Genomic DNA, 18643 nt, shown 5'->3' on the forward strand with positions numbered 1-18643 from the left:
TCCCTGCACTGCGAAAAGGACATCCCAATATGTATTGGAAGAAGCAGGGCCAGAGTGCTCCTTACAGGCCAGGATGCAAGACGTCGTCTTACATACTTTGGCCATTTTGTCAGGAGAGACCCCTCTCTGGAGAAGGACGTTGTGCTTGGTAAAGTGGACTGGTGGCAAAGAAGAGGAAGACCCTCAGCGAAAGGCATTGACACGGTGGTTAACTCAAGGGGCGCGGGCACAGGAACAATTGTGAGGCTGGCGCAGGACCATGCAGTGTTTCCTTCTGTTAGGCATAGGGTGACCGTGGGTTGGGGCTGACTTGATGGCACAGAACACCACCAACGGCATATTGTTCCCTGTGTACATTGCATTCTATGGAAGCCATATCATGTTTTAATATGGGAAACTTGAAGTCCACTTTGCTTTGTCTCCCATAAGAACTCCAGTTTTCCCATGGGTCAACAGCACTTACTTACATGAGATATTTGGCATGGTATAGGCATGACAGGTCAGTGTATTCATAACCTCTTCTGAGTCTCATTTCTCTGATCTATGAAATAGGAAATTCAAGCTTGATGATATTTACCTCCATCTCCAACCTTCAAAAATCTAGGCTTAGGGAGTTAAATGGAGAAAAAAACAGTGATATTTTTTATAGGTTGTAAATATACTTGGATTTATTTATGAGTATATATGTTATATAATTATATTAATAACAAGATAAGACTAGTAAGTTTGCATTCTTTCTGATCTTTTTATCAAATATGCCCTGTTTTATATGCCATATACTATCTTCGATCTTTAAATACCATGAAACCAAAATAACCATATAGCTTTTCAGGGGCAGATTACCCAACACATAAAATAAACGAGAGCTTACATGTGCTTATTTATTAATCTAGTGAATAGTTTCACACAGGTTTCAAAGAGGCAGTGAAAACCTCATGAAGCTCTTCACCACAGATTATCAAATAAGCACAAACAAGCCCGTGCTAACCCTGCTTACTGACTACTTCTTCCCTGGCAGGGATTGCAAATGTTGAAAAGAGGCTTTGATTCTGTAGGAAGGTGCTGTGGGATTTGGAGAGAAAAACAGATGCTTGCCACACCGAGAAGCGGAATCTTTGACGTGGTGGGGCAAAAAATGAAATGGTTCAGTGCAGATTAGTAAGCAAGCCCGAATAAGTCCACGTTGCCTTGCTTTTAGGTAACCTGCCACTGCTTCTTTCCCTTATAGATGTCCTAGTCTAAGGCAGTGGTTCTCAACCTTCCTATGCCGTGACCCGTTAATACAGCTCCTCATGTTGTGTGGACCCCCAACCATAAAATAATTTTTGTTACTACTTCATCACTATAATTGTGCTATTGTTATGAATCAGGTGACCCCTGTGAAGGGGTCATTTGACCCCCAAGGGGGTCGCAACCCATGGGTTGAGAACCATTGGTCTAAAGGGAGAGATCGTTGAAAGAAGCGCACACAGGAATGAATACACTATGTTTATAACAGGGAAGGAAAGAATTTGGAGAGAACTGATTTGAATTGTTGTTGCTAGGTGCCATCGAGTCAGCTCCAACCCATAGTGATGCTATGTGCCACAGAACAAAACACTGCACAGTCCAGTGCCATCCTCACAATCGCTCCTATGCCCGAGTCCACTACTGCAGCCACTGTGTCAGTCCATCTCCTCAAGCGCCTTCCCCTTGTTTGCCACCACATGATGTCCTTCTCCAGGGACTGGTCTCTCCTGACAAGATGTCCAAAGTATGAAAGTTGAAATCATGCCATCCAGATGGGTTTGTCCTCGTCCCACTCCACGACACTCTCACGATTCTTCTCCAGCACTACAAATGTGTGTCTTCTACGGTCTTCCATATTCAATGACCAACTTTAGCATGCATACGATGCAATGAAGACTATCATGGCTTGGGTCAGGCGCACCTTAGTCCCTCCAAGTAACATCTTTGCTTTTCAATACTCTAAAGAAGTCCTGTGAAGCAGGTACCTTATGCAATCCATCTTTCGATCTCCTGACTGGTGCTTCCACGAGCATTGATTGCAGACCCAAACAAGACAAAATCCTTGAGGACTTCAACTTTTTCTCCATTTATCGTGATATTACCTATTGATACAGGTGTGAGGGTTTGGGTCTCTCTTACCTTGAGCTGTAATACGTAGTGAAGGCTGTAGTCCTTGATCTTCATCAGCAAGTACTTCAAGGCCCTCTCACTTTCAGCAAGCAAGGTTGTGTCATCTACGTACCACAGGTTGTTCAGAAGCCTGATGCTGCACTCTGCTTCAAATTATCCAGCTTCTCTGATGATTTGCTCAGCATATAAATTGACTAATTACGGTGAGAGGATACAACCATGATGCACACCTTTCCTGATTTTAAACCATCCCCTTGTTCGGTTTGCACAACTGCCTCTTGATCCATGTACAAGTTCCAAATAAGCGCAACGACGTGTCTGGAATTCCCATTCTCCTCAAGGTGCTAGAGTTTGTGAAGCGCCACACAGTTGAATGCCTTTTCACAGTCAGTGAAACCCAAGTACCGTATATACTTGTATATAAGCTGAGTTTTTCCGAACATTTTTTGTGCTGTTTTTGTGGTAAAACAAGGTGCCTCGGCTGATATCCGGGTTGGCTTATACTTGAGTATATACGGTAAATATCTTTCTGATATCCTCTGCTTTAAGCCAAGACCCATTTAACATCAACGATGATAGCTCTTGCTCCACATCCTCTTCTGAATCAGGCCTAAAATTCTGGCGATTCCCTGTCAATGAACTGCTGCGTCAGCTGTTGGATGATCTTAAGCAAAATACACTTGTGTACCTTGTGTACAATGCTATCAATGATATCATTCCATAGTTTGGGTCACCTTTCTTTAGAATGCACACAAAAATGAATTCCTTCCAGTCAGTTGGCCAGATAGCTGTCTTCCAAAGTTCCTGGCACAGATGAGTGGGTTCTTCCAGTGTTTCATCAGCATGCTGAAGTATTTCAATGGGTATTCCATCAATTCCTGAAGCCTTGTTTTTGGCTAATCAATTCCGTTCAGTTTAAACTTCTTCCTTCAGCACCATTGGTTCTTGCTCATATGCGACCTTCTGAAATGGTGGAATGGCAACTAGTTCTTTTTGGTAAAGGGGCTGTGTATTCTATCCATCCCCTCTTGATGCTTCCTGCATTATTCAATATTTTTTCTATAGAATCTTTCAAAATTACAATTCAAGGCTTGAACTTTTTCTTTAATTCTTAAAATTTCAGATTGCTAAGCATGTTCTTTCCTTTTGGTTTTCTGATTCTAAGCCCTTGTACACTTCATTATAATATTTGGCATTGTCTTCTTGAGCGGCCCTTTGAAATGTTCTCTTCAGCTCCTTCACTTCCTTCTTTCTTCCACTTGCTGCAGCTACTCTACGTTTCATGACACATTTCAGAGTCTCTTCCGACATCCACTTGGATCTTTTCTTTCTTTCCTATCTTTTTAATAACTGTTTTCTTTCTTCATGAATAATGGTCTTGGTGTCCTTCCACAGCTCATCAGGTCTCTGTTCTTAAGATGTTCATGTCACACGGGAGCAAGTGAATGGGGAAGAAGAGACTACTTTTTTGTTGTCTGCTTTTAGACTGGAAACTCTGCTGAAGCCTGTTCACTCCGGGTGACTCTGCTGGCATTTGAAATACCAGTGACAGCTTCCAGCATCACAGACACAAAGCCACCACACAATGACAAACTGGCAAACAAGGGGGTTCGTGGATGAGAAAAGAATGGGAATTCACTTGCTCCAAGTAGAAACAAACTTTCTGGGATGTGAAAGAGTTTACAGAAGATGAGAAAATAGAAGTTCTTTGTGGTTTGAGCAGGATGGAAAGATGACAGTATTTTTAGGGGAGACAGAAGAAGCAGGGCCGTGGAGGATGCAATTATGAATTTGATTTTCATCCTTAATACAATATGGCTTCGTTCAAGAGTCTTATGCATGGAAATTTCATAATGCCCCTTGGCATGAAAAGCCTCATTCTGCCTCTTGAGTGAAGAAAGGATTAGGAGAAGGTGGAATGGAAGTGGATGGCTATCGAGAAGACTCTGCCAACATTACAGGAACGAGCTTGTGGTGGCTCGCTGGAGTGTGGCGGTACTGAGGGAGCAGAAGCGGTGATCTGAGACCATGCAGAGAGCAAAAAGGATAATAAGAAAAGTGTTCGAAGAAAATGACCTTCAGTGGACATGTCGGGAAGATGCATTCTTTGAGAGGGGTTTTCTCCTCTCAATTTCTCTCCCATTTTCAAATCTCTTAGAGAGGAACAAAAATTGCTTTTACATTTTTCCCTGAGACAATGAACACTGGTGGAGAATGTCAGGGAAAATCATCCACTTCCGTAGGTCCCCTCAGGCATTTTTAATTTTGACAGAAACACACAAGCACAAAAAATGTACAAATATCGGTTTACTGAAACATGGAGGGAAATAAGATGTTTCTGCCTTTCCATTTTAAATTCTTTGACGAGATAGATCACTTCCTTTCTCCCCACCCCTCCGGGCTCACACTAGACATGTATAATAACTTTTCATAATTAAAAATCACCAAGAGTGTTTCCATCAATTACAAAATATTTTCACTAACGATGATGAAAAACTTGGTATGTGCATTTCCTTTCAGTATTTGTAAATTTACCATTTTAGAAAACTATCTGCTAGCATATATGGTTTTGTTTCTTAACCAGCCAGAGTGGTTGATCATGAACTCCTGTCTTAGGGATGTCAATCTTGCAGAGTGGTGAAAGGGCCAGAGCCCTCATGCAGAGACTACTCATTCCAACGGTTCTGTTAACTAGAAAGACAGAGCAACAGACATTAGCTTTAACTTTCTGGAGGAAAGAATTTGCTCTTCAAGGCCCTTCTCACACAATCCAGGGGAAAGATTTCACTGTGTGACTAAATTAAAAAATGAGTCTAAACATGAATATTTCAATCTGTCTTTCAAGTAGGATTTAATAAGGTATAATAATACCTTATATTTAAAACAAATAAAGAAACTAAACCATTCCACCTCCACTTGGAATAAAAAAAAAGTGTCTCACTCCACATGTTTTTCAGAGATCTGCATCCAGCCTGTAGACATTTCTGACAGTTACCATTTCAAAGTGCATTATGTCTATATTATTTTCCTGCATATAATCAAATAACCTATTCTGATGTGTACTATGCATAGGTGATCAATCTTCAGATTTTAATTTCAATTTGGCCATACATTTAATCTAATTTATAGCCTCGCATTCTAAGGCAGTTAATACATGTTACTAAGAGGTAAAAATAGAGTCAGGTAACATTTCCATTATGAATTTTCAATATAGATTTGACATTCCCTTTGGGAACTTTAAAGATAAATTATATTACCTGTCATCCAGAATCTAATTGGTTTTTAATATTTTATTGAATTGCAAGAGATATACAAAGTGAACACAACCACGTAATTACTACCCAGAACAAAAAATAAATTACCAGCACCCAAGAAGCCCACCTTATTCAACATCCCAGTCATTAATAGTCCTCCCAGAAATAACCTTTGTCCTGACTTCAATCAACATAAATTAATTTTCCTGCTTATGTTTTAATAGTTTTATTGACATATAAGACACAGGTCACACAATTTAATCATTCTATCGTATCAAGAAGAGAGATGCAATCACACCACAATCAATTTCACAACATTTTTCTTCTCATGCTCACTGTTCGCGCCTCATTTATCCCCAACCTCCCCTGCCACGCCCCTGGGTAGTTACTGATCCAGGTACTGTCGCTATACATTTACCTGGACACACACACAATAGAAAAACAAAGGAGAAAATAATCTCAATCAAAACGAAAGTAGAAAATATTAAAAACTGAAACAACTTAAAATGGGTCAAAAGGAAGATCAAATGATAAGGTGTTAGATTTTAACCAAGTTTGCCTACGTTTGAAATCCTCATAAATAGCAAGAAACAACCCTTTACCATCAGGTTGATTCCAACCCACGGCAGCGCCTGGTGACGTGGCTGAGCTGCTCTCTGCGCTTCCTTGGCTGCAATCTTTACAAACGCAGATCAAGGGGCCTTGCTTCCACAGTGCCACTGGGGTGTGAAACATCCATTTTAAGGTCTTAATCAAGAGCAAACCAATAGGTATCCATTTCTCTTTTTCTCTCAGTATTAATTTGTGGGATTCAACAGTACTATCAGGTGTAGCAGTAACTCATTTGTTCTCGATGCCATTAATTGAATATACTAACATTAATTTATCCATTTTTATTGTTAAAAGATTCTTGGATTTTTTTTTCACATTTGTGGCTAAGAACAACACCACTAGAACAATGCAGGTACATCTTTCTTGCTGCACGTGTGTGTGTGCCTCTTGTGTATAGCTCCATGAGTGAAACTGTTGGGACAAAGGGTAAAGGAATGTTCAGCTTTATTAGACACTGAGAAATAACTTCCCCAAGTGGCAGCACCATCTAACATTCCCATCAGTATGATAGGAGAGCTTCAGTTGCCCCACAGTCTCACCAACTCTTGGTATTATCCATTCTTTCATTTTAGCCCTTCTGGCTCATGTGCAGTGGTAGCTTGTGACATTGAAATGTATATTTCCACTTCTTAAAAACAATATGTTTGAACCGTTATTATTTTTTATCATCTACTTGTTGTTGTTAGACATGATCAAGTCCCTTCTGACTCATGGTGACAATATGTACAAGAGAACAACACCATGCCTGATCCTGCACCATTCACATGACAGTTATTACAACTGAACCCATCACTGTAGCACCATCAATCCATTCATTCAAAGGTCTTTCTTTTTTAATACTGACCGCGTACTTTACCAAGCTTGATAGCATGATGTCTTTTTGCTGGGCACTGGTCTCGCCCAAGAGCATGTCCAAAGGACATGAGATCCAGTCTCACCAAACCTGCTTCTAAAGAACATTCGAGCTGTACATGTCCAGAAACTCTATGGGACTTTCAGTATGCTTCGCCAATGCCATAATTAAAATGCAGCACTTCTCCTGTGGTCTTCCTCATTCCTTATCTAGCGCTCCCAGCCACGGCTTAGATCAGGTGCACCCTCTAAGGGGCATATTTGCTCTTCAACATTTTAATACATCTTGGCTACTCGGATATACTTTTCTGTGAAAACAGTCCATTTTTTAACTAGGTTGTCCTTTTCTGTGGAGTTGTAGAAGTCCTTAAAATATTCTGAATATCCCAGAACAAAATCATACCCTATTTGAATGGGGCATGGGGGAAGGTCATGGAGTGGAGGCTCAAAGCCCATCTGTAGACAATTGGACATGCACTCAGAGAGTGGTCATAGGGAAGAGATGAGCCAGTCAGGGTGCAGTATAGCATGGATGAAACACACAACTTTCCTCTAGTTCTTTGGTGCTTCCTTCCCCCCACACTCATGACCTCAATTCTACCTTAAAAATCGGATTAGACCAGAGCATGCACACTGCTACAGATAAGAGCCTGCAACACAGGGAATCCAGGATAGATAAATCCCTCAGGGTCACCCATGAGAATAGATATGCCAGGAGGATTAGGGAAGGGTGGGGAAGAAAAGGGGAATCCATGATAAGGATCAACCTAAAACCCCCTCCCAGGGGGACGAACAATGGAAAAGTGGGTGAGGGGTGATGGAGGATGATGTAAGATATGAAAATAATAATCTATAACTAATCAAGGGTTCATGAGGGTGGGCGGGTGGGGAAGGGAGGGGGAAGAAATGGGGAGCTGATATCAGGGGCTCAAGTGGAAAGAGAATACTTTGAAAATGATGATGGCAGCATATGTGCAAATGCTCTTGACACACTAGATGAATGTATGGATTGTGATAGGAGATGCAAGTGCTCTCACTAAAAGTATTTAATTAAAAAAAACAAAGAGAATATGAAAATATCAAAATTTTCAAAAATTCAAAAATATTCTGAATACAAGATCTTTGTCAGACTTGTTTTTGTCAGATAATCTTTGTCAGATAAATCTTCTCTCTTCAATTACTGTACTCAGATTTTCTTCACATAAAATATATTTGATATATAATTAATGTCATTCAATTATTCTGAAATCCATGTTTTGAAATATTTTATCATCTTTGAAATCAGATATTACAATTCCTGGTTTGTCATATGTATTGCCAAAGTTTTGTTGTTTTCAAAATTCTTTGGGTGACATATAAGACAATTGTGTGGCTTATATTCAATATGATAATATTATAGATTTAATTATGGATTTTCATAATAGAACCCTACATTTCTTTTTTTAAGTTGTAGTTTGGTGAACGTTTACACAGAAAATGATTTTTTTATCCTCAGCAATGTATATATATTTAGTTACAGGATATTTATTGCAGTTCTCTCACTTTTCCTGCTTCTCCCCTGGGGTCACCATTTCCACTTGTCTGTCTTTACTGCCCCTTCCTGCCTACAGGGCATGAGTTACTCTATTGTTTCAATGAAAGTTGTCCCCAAGATGAGCTCAATTCCAGACTTAAAGTTACCTATGGGCCTTCAGTTTCTATCAGGCCAGTAAGTCTCATCTTTTTTATGCTGTTCAATTTGGTTTTTTGCTTGTTTTTTTTCCTTACTTTTCTGTCTAGATAAAGTGGTTCTCAGTTCCCAAAATTCCTAAGTCTGCGACCCTTTAATACAGTTCCTCATGTTGTGGTGGCCCCCAACCATACAATTATTTTTGTTACCACTTCATAACTGTAATTTTGCTACTGTTAGGAATCAGGCAACCTCTGTGAAAGGGTCAATCGACCCCCAAAGGGGTCACAACCCACAGGTTGAGAACCGCTGGTCTGGAACCATTTTTGTGATCGCCCATCAAAGCACTTAGTAGTGGTATCATCTAGGCCCATCCATATCTTCTGTTCTTAGGGTAATGGAACCCTTGGTGCCAATGGTTGCTTAGTCCTTTGGACTAGTTCTTCCCTTGAATCTATTTTCTTCACCCTTATTTCCTCTGATAAAGAAGAGACATATTAGACGGTACCCACCAAAAAACCAGAATTGCGCTGGTGGAGTGGAACTTTTGTAGGATGCATTTTTCCCACAAGGTGAGCATCAAGTATCTAGCTTTGAATTAGTGCACCCAGTGGTATCACCTGGGAAGGTTCTCTCTGGTCACAGTGAATTTTTTTCATAAAAGTAGTTTTGCTCATGCCTCATTTTTTGTGACGGCCGATTTAAGAGAGGAGTTTGCAGCTGTGACGCTTTGCTCCCTGCTTGGGGAAAATGTGCAGAAACTATTGTGACGTTGAACTCAGCTTACAAGGACAGCACTATAGGAAAAAACTCAAATGGAGGAGTGGTTTTCTCATTTCAGAAAAGGTGAAATGTCAATTGATGATAAACCTCCTTCTGGACATCTGTAAACTTCCTGAACAGATGAAACGGTTGATTCATGGTGCATTTGGAGTTCATTCCACCAGGTGAGACTGTTAATCAAGCTTTCTATTTAGAGGTTCTAAAAAGATTGCATAACAGTGTGCGACCAAAAAAGGCCTGATTTGTGGCAGATGTGGGACTGGTTTTGCTGTCATGATAATGCACCTGCTCATGCAGCCATCTCAGTGCACCAGTTTTTGGCAGAAAACCAGCACGCATCTCTTGCCCCACCCACCTTACTCTTACGCATCTCTTGCCCCACCCACTCACTCCTTGCGACTTCATGTTTCCACAAATGAAGAGGGACATGAAGGAACAGCAGTTTGATGACATAGAAGAGGTGAAGGAAAAAAACAAGGGAGGTGCTGTCAGCCATCCAAACAGATGAGTTTGAAAAATGTACCTAACTGCTCACCTTCCCAACTCGATTGCTGAAGACAAAGCAGATGCATAAGCAAATGTGGTGAAGAAAGCTGATGGTGCCCGACTATCAAAAGATGTAGCATATGGAGTCTTAAAGGCTTGGAGATAAATAAGTGGCTATCTAGCTGAGAAGCAACAAAGCCCACAGGGAAGAAGCACACCAGCCTGTGTGATCTCAAGGTGTCCATAGGATCAGGTATCAGGCATCAAAGAAGAAAAAAAATCGTATCATTGTGAATGAGGGGGAGTATGGAGTGGAGACACAAAGCCCATCTGTAGGCAACTGGACATCCCCTTATAAAAGGGTCGCGGGGAGGAGACAAGCCAGTCAGGGTGCAATATAGCACTGATTAAATATACAACTTTCATCTAGTTATTTAATGCTTCCTCCTCTCCACTATCACGATCCCAATTCTATCTTACAAATCTGGCTAGACCAGAACATGTACACTGGTATAGATAAGAGCTAGAAACACAGAGAATCCAAGACAGATAATCTGCTCAGGACCAATAATGAGAGTAGTGATACCAGGAGGGGAAGGGGAAGGTGGGCAGAGAAAGGGGAACCAAATACAATGATCTACATATAACCTCCTCCCTGGAGGACAGACAACAGAAAAGTGGATGAAGGGAGACATCAGACAGTGCAAGATATGACAAAATAATAATTTTTTATAAAATTATCAAGTGCTAGGGAGGGAGGGAGGGAGGAGGAAAATGAGGAGCTGATACCAAGGGCTCAAGTAGAAAGAAAAAGCTTTGATAATGATGATGGCAACAAATGTACAAATGTGCTTGACACAATGGAGGAATATATGGATTGTGATAAGACTTGTATGAACCCCCAATAAAATGGTTTTTTTAAAGAAAAAATGTATCTAAGAATGGAATTGAATATTTGACAAATGTATTGAGTGTAATGGAGAGTACTTTTAAGGTGATAAAGTTGTCTTGTTTAAAAACGTTTTAAAACACATAGCTTTGAAAATAAAACTCCGGTGTTATTTGAGTCCCACTCATATACATGCATCTTACCTAGTTGCTCACAAGCTTTTAAAAGTCCATCACTCATAACCAAGCTAGGATGTAGGACACTGTGCTTATAGACTATGTTCTGCCCATTGACCTGCAAGACTTGCACCTACATTGCCCACCCATCCATTCCCTCGGGTATGGCTAAGATAGCTTCAGAACTTTGTCCCCATATGCTCTACAATATCCTTGCATAAATTGCAACACATACAAATATATCTGTAGAAACATTCTCTGCCCTCTGCATAGTCTGATGGGCATATTCTCACTCACCTTCTCGGAACTAGAACACTAGATTTCCACAAACAAATTAATGTAGAACACTCAAGTTCTACAAACCCAATCACATGTAATAGATATATTTTTCAACTAAGATATTTTAAATGCTTGAATTTTTCTAGAAATAACTTTTCAAAGAAAATGCAGCAACTTGATGTCTCATTTTGTTTCTGTCTCCAGAAACCACATGCTGATCCTGGGTTTCAGATGGGGAGGGTTTCTTCTTTCTTTACATGTGTCACCACCTCACTCTGAGCGCCTCACCTCTCCAAACATCTTATTTTCTTTCTCTTCATCCTGTGGTCATGCCCCCTCCCTGTCATTTCACCTATTTTGTCCTCTGTGCTGACAACTACAAAATTGGTTCCGTTTCCTATTATCTTCCATTTTCTTTTCACATTATATGTGAAAACCCTTTGTGATGATCAGAAAGCTGCTATGTGGTCCAGTTTCTCCCCCTCACTCCTCTGATCTCCCACTCTTTTCTTAGCTTTGAAACGGAATGGTAGGGAATGTCTTCCTTTGATAGGAAATGCTGTGTACCTCTCAATATTCTGGTGAAGATCAAATATGTGAAAACCCATGGACAGCGCCAAATTGTATGCAAAGATAACATACTATGTGTTCTTTTATTTTATGTTCACTAGATTTTCTGTATACAGCCAAGAGCTCAGTGTGAAACCCTCCGCATCAAGTGGGATTCCGGCCCTTTCAGACATGTTGAACACACCCGCGATCAGGCTGTCAAAGGCCATTACAGGACGGAGGTGCCTTCTGAGAAATATCTTGAGTTAGATTTTAAAGAAGAAGATTTTTTTTTTAAAGGCACTGCCATTGAGTCCATTCTGCTCAGTGCCTAGACTTCAGACATGTCCGTGGCTATATGGAAAATTGATGGGTGACCAGAAGGCTGTAAGCAGGAACCCGAGAACTCTTCCAGAAATAAATGCCTCCTGTATATGGCAGAGACCTGGCGCAAGGAATTTAACTCCATATAAAGTTTTAGTTGTCAGTGTGGAATGAGAACTTTCAGCACATTTTGTGGTAAAGACTCAAAGACTTCTAGCCCTTGGATTCCTGGCACTGACAGTAAAGGCTTTAAGTAACAACAGAAAGTGCCCATAATCCCTCTCAAAGAGGTCATTGAGATCTGAAGACTCAGAAGGAAAAAGCTCAGAAATCACCCAACAGGTTAGCCAACACTTTAATGTATAGAAAAAGAATATAGACTATTTCCAATGTCAGATTCTCTAACATACAGTGATATCTCTCCGTACAACCTGACGGTCTTATATCAATCTTCACTGTCACAGCTAATCTTTTTTTTTTAATCACTTTATTAGGGGCTCATACAACTCTTATCACAATCCATACACACATCAATTGTCAAAGTGCATTTGTACATTCATTGCCCTCATCATTCTCAAAACATTTCCTCTCCACTTAAATCCCCAGCATTAGGTCCTCATTTTTCCCCTCCCTCCCCGCTCCCCCCTCCCTCATAAGCCCCTGATAGTTTATAAATTGTTATTTTGTCATATCTTGCCCTGTCCGACATCTCCCTTCACCCACTTTTCTGTTGCCCGTCCCCCAGGGAGGAGGTCACATATAGCTCCTTGTAACCAGTTCCCTCTTTTAAAGTCAAGTTCTCATTATTTCATTCCCCTGTTACATACTCTGATATGACTCACCATTTCCTACCAATAAATGTTCAAAATATTTAGCAAGTTATCCAAAACCCATCATAATCTCTCCCCAGCCTAATTTTCTTTTTTCTTTTTTTTTCCAGCCTAATTTTCTAGGCATGAGATGCTAAGCATGAGATTAAGGAGGTGGGAAGCATGATATAACACTAAACATAAGATCTTAGGATTGGTTCGTGGGGGGGAAGGGTGACGAAGGGGAGGAAAGATCTGTGGTATAATTAGAATTATGTAGATAAAATATATTTAAATTTAAATAGCCCCTTGTGTTAGTCCAGGTTGACTAGACAAACAAATCCAGAAACAATCATATGCGTGTAATAGAGAACTCTATATCAAACAGTAATTGTATATTAAGAAAACCTCCCAAACCAGTCCAGATCAAGTCCATAAGTCCGATATTACCCCATATGCCAATACTAGTCCATAAATTCCTCTTTAGGCTCCCACAGCCATGCAATGACGCTGAATGCAGGAAGATCGCAGGCCAGTGGGTAGAAAGTCTTGTGGATGCAGTGGCAGTGGAAGCATTTCAACGCTGGCTGGGGTCTCCTTGTGGCTCCTCCAACTCCAAGGTTCTAGCTGCCATCAGCTTAAGTCCATGTGATATGGGAATTATATGCCAATAAACTAAAAAAACAGCTCAAGGGCAGCCACCTGAGGTGCAACTGTTGGCCTCTCCCTCTCCAGAGAAAAAACAATGGTGCAACCAACAACTCTGAAATGGATAGCATGAGAGGTCCTGAATAAAGTGGGAGGGAATATAGAACTGGACTAACAAATGTTTACAAGACCAGGTATACTTGTTGGCTAAGACTGTTGAACTCCCAAGACCATGGTCCGTAGTCATCCTTAGGGTCTGGTTATGACTCACCCCCATGGCTCAGTGTTCAGCCAAACAATAGGCAGGTCTGTACAGGGCACTAGGTAGGCTTGCACACGATAGCAATATCAAGCACTTGAAATCATAAGGGCAGCATTCACCCAAGGATAAAGTTCAGAAAGATTTGGAAAGAAAGAGGAATAGAAATAGGAAACACAGAAAGCGTTGTAAGTGATATTACATTATGGGGATTATAATCAATCTCATGCAACAAAACATATATGACGTGTTCGATGGAAAGTTAATCTGTTTTGTAAACCTTCATCCAATTCACAATAAAGAGCTAATGAGGTAAAACCCGCAGACTGGAAGTGGGGACAAGTCTGTGGAGCAGTGCCTCTCTGCACACATGGGTCACCAGGAGCCAGATCGACTCAACAGCAACTAGCAACACGAGGTTGCATTTAAAACTGTGCTAAATTCTATTCTTCCTGGAAACATGAGACTGACCCAGTTAGAAAGACCGGTCCATTATTGAAAACAAAACAAAACCTAGTGCTTATGAAGTACGAAACATTGTTCAACACATTAGGGATGCTGAGTATACAAATCCATTTCTGTTATCCATCAGTCATTCAGTGGGTAAAAGCTGTAAGTGCAATCGTGCTACAAAAAGGCAAATAAAAGGAGAAGGGGAGAGAGGGAGAGGCAGGCTGATGCTTGAGAGAGGATGTGCGAGGAAGACCTCTCAGAAGGGAGGGTGATGCTGTAATCACAGGGGAAAGGAGAGGGCGGTGAGCTTGAGGTATAAGTGGAGCAACAAGAAGGTCAGTGTGGCTGGAGGTGTGTGATCAAGTCCACTTCAGGTAGAGAGGTGAGGAACACCTCTACTCAACTCTGTACTCAACACCTCTACTCTGCTCAACTGTAACCTACAAGTTGGCAAAAGACACACAGTTGCCGTGAGTCAAAATCAACCTAGTGGCAACAGGTTTGACTGTGGCTTTAACAAGTGAAACCTCAGTGAGCACAGATTTTGTTTATGTAAATCATTGTGACCACAGGTTTGCTACCTTAAAAAATCATAGTTTAAAAAGTGCCCAAATTGTTAAATGGAAGTACAAAACACATTTTTTTCTATGGAAAGTGACTAATCTATTTTCAGGAGAGAAGAATAAAGGCAACATTTAGGAGAAAATACATGCACAGTACATTTTCAAAAATTAGGAGTCTGAGGAACCAGTCGAAGCAGAGGCAGTCAGACACGTGATTGAAATAATTCCAGAAGTCGTTTGGAACAGGAACACTTCAGTTTTGTCCTAAACTCAATTAAATTTTAGACCTTCCAGATAACAACAACCAAAAAGATTTAGCAGAACTCTCTTACTTTGTATGATAATCAAAAAATTAAAAATATTGCACAATTGTTTTGGTAATTTGATTTTTAGCATAATTTTATACAGACAGTTCATTCGAGGATACTCTAAAATACATTTCTTTAAAAACTCTGCCTAGAGAAAGACTTGGGATAATTGCAGTAGTTGTTGTTGTTATTGTTACTAGGTGCCATCAAATTCCCTCTGACTCATAATGACAGCACGTGCATGAGAATCCAACACTTCCTTGTCCAACGCCATGCTCACAAGCATTGCTATCTTTGAGCTCACTTGCTGTGTCAATCCATCTCATTCAGAGTCTACCTCTTTTTCCTGGACCCTCTACCAAGCTGAATGTCCTTCTCCCTGTACTGGTCCCTCCTGATGATATATCCAAATAATCTGAGATGAATTCTCACCATCCTCGATTCCAAGAAACATTCTACTTGTACTTCATCCAAGACAGAATATACCATGGGTGTCCGTGGTGTATTAAATATTGTTCACCAATACAACACTTCAAAAGCATCAATTCTTCCTTGGTCTTCCTTATTCATTGTCCAGCTTTCACGTGTTTATGAAGCATAAGCAGTAAATAATAACTACAAACAAATGTGCTGCCAACATTCTCCGCCCTTCCTCCACCTGAAGCTATAGTACATAATACATGAAAGTGCTTCTATAAGAGGCACAATCCTAACAAATAATCATGGAGAATGTTTTAATAATATGGATAATTTTTAAGGATCAAACACATTGTGACAGAAAAAATGTCTAAATGGATTTGAATATATTGGTGAATTAATTAGCCAGGGTTATTTAGTTCATCAAGAAAAACATAGTTATTCCCTGTCCATTATGAGAATTGAATAAGCAAACACCAATGCAACTCTTCTCAGCTTTTCACTATATGACCAAAGACAGAGAAAAGATACACAAAGCCACAAGAGGAAAATATAACTATATGGCAGCTTACCACTATAATCTTGGAGGAATCGACAACAATTGTAGGTCTGATGGGCTCGAGTTAGAAAAAACATTTCAGAATTCAGCAAATGGCCTACCTAAGTTACAATTTGTGGGGAAAAAATAAAAAGACTACCTAAAAATATAGGCAGCAAAATATTTGTTCTCCCACACAAGCTATCCTCCTGACCTAGAAAGCCAGAGACTAATCAGTCAGAGAGCCCTGTAATTGTCCTTCTCTACCCTTCAGATGTCAAGGGGACAGTAAATCTGCTCTGCGCACTAGCGCGTATATTTTATAATAAAAATTAGATTTTTAAATCACAGAGAAACATTGGGTCATAATATTAGTAAAGAACCTAAAGACTTTTTAGAAGCTCTGAGAGTTCTAATAATTAATAACAGTTTAACATGCTCAACTAACTACAGGAAAAGTTGGAGATCAAGTTTCACACAGAAGCACCTCAGAAGAAAGGCTTGGTGATTTCCTGGAAAAGCAGTTGTTGAAAGCCCTGTGGAACACAGGTCCACTCTGACACATACCGGAGCACAAGGACTTGAAGTCTACTGGACGGGAACTGATAAGAAAGCCGTCTTTAATAAAGGTCAGAGAGGAAGAAGTAACATCTTTATTCACATACTATATGGCCTCGTAATGAGAGAATTTACCAATGGCACGAGATAGAATTGAATATGCAAAAGTCAATTGCATTTCTAAAAGCTATCAACTAAAAATTAGAAAATCTACTATAAAATAAAATTTATAATCCAAACCACAAAATACTGTCATCAAGTCGATTCTGACTCACCAATAGAGTAAAACTCCCCTACCACCACCACTGCCACAGTTTACAAGAACACAGATTGACAAAAGCACACTGCGATATTTTTCTCCTGTGGAGTGCTTCAGGGTTCAAACCAACAACCTTTCAGTTGGCATTTGAATGCTTAACCACTGCACCATCAGGGTATCCCCAAAATATAAATTCTAACAAAAGATGACAGAATCTCTACACTGAAAACTATAGAAAATCAGTGAGAGATATTATAGTTATACCACAACAATGAATGACAACACAATTTTAAGATGTCAATTTTCTATAAATTGATCTAGAGATTCAATGCAATTACAGTCAAAATAGTAAGTCAATTTTAAAACCAGTTGTAAAACTGAAAAGGACCTAGAATAGCCAGTCACATGAGGAAAACAAACTTTTTATTAAATGTTATGAACATTTTGTGACTGTAATACATTACTGTAGAAACGGTTAACTATGCAGAAACTCTTCAGAAAATGGTATGTTCCCATACCCAAAAAACAAACCCACTTTCATCAAGTCTATTCTGAGTCATAGTGACCCAATACAAAGTTTTCAAAGCTCTGTTCATCTTTATGGGGACAGATAACTTCATGTTTCTCCCACCGAGTAGCTAGTAGATTGGAACCACGTGCCGTGTGGCTGGTAGTCCAACACTTACCTGCCAGCACCATCAGACATTTAAAAGACGTAGTCTTGACTTTGAAACTGGCAGCAGCACATGTAGATGTCGCAGAAGGATGATGAGCATAAAATGTTGACTTCATGAGATGGCTAATTCTAGCTCCATTGTATAGGGCTCTATATGAGAGAAAATAGCTGAGTAAACAAACATTGAGAAAATTTCAAAAGACAAAAATTCTGAGACTCCCCTACTGTTGGAAAATAAAATTGTTTGTCATCTGCAGTCCCCGTCAACATCAATATCCACATGATAGCTACCTATGAGCTATTCCTATTCTTTATCCCCTTTTTATAATCTTCTTTTACGTACCTTTTTTGGCTTAGATGCCCATAAGATAGCTAAATTTGAAGTCATTAAAAGTAGTATGATTGAGGTATGCTTACTGACTCTAAAAAAATGGACAATAAATTAAATGAATGAAAAAAGGGTGTCCAGAAAATTCATATGAGAGCAGTTGTTGTTTGCATAGAGAAGAACACGCCCCTCTGCGGTGACTGAGTCACATACATGCACCATGCTATCTCAATGACGATCTCTCAATGGTTACTAGGAAGTAGAGGCTTTTTTTTTTTTTTTTGCTTTCTTTTCATTTAAAAAATAAATGTACTTTCATTCGGTAGTCAGAACCATATACAAAAAGGTTAAGTTTTCATGGAGAAAAGAAATATTATGGACATGGGAGAGGGGGGCATGGGGGAAAGGAAGTGGTGTTAACAAACCCAGGGACAAGGGAACAAGTGATCCAAAACCAGTGGCGAGGAGGGTGTAAGAAGCCTTGGTAGGGTTTGATCAAGGGCAATGTAAACAAGAGGAATTACTGAAATCCAAATGAAGGCTGAGCATGATAGTGGGACAAAAGGAAAATAAAAAGAAACAGAGGAAAGATCTAGGAGGCAAAGGGCATTTATAGAGGTCTAAATACAGGCATGTCCATATGTAAATATGGACATTGGGTCTCCACTCAAGTACTCCCTCGAGTAAGAATGCTTTGTTCTCTTAAATTGGCATTCCGTGAAGCTCATCTTCCCAACAAGATAGCTGAAGACAAATGTGTGCATAAGCAAAGGTGGCAAAGAAAGCTGATGGTGCCTGGCTATCAAAAGATATAG

This window comes from Echinops telfairi, unplaced genomic scaffold, assembly GCF_000313985.2.
Source record: "Echinops telfairi isolate 266 unplaced genomic scaffold, ASM31398v2 ScPeMD7_25;HRSCAF=90, whole genome shotgun sequence".
In the NCBI taxonomy this organism is placed as follows: domain Eukaryota; kingdom Metazoa; phylum Chordata; class Mammalia; order Afrosoricida; family Tenrecidae; genus Echinops; species Echinops telfairi.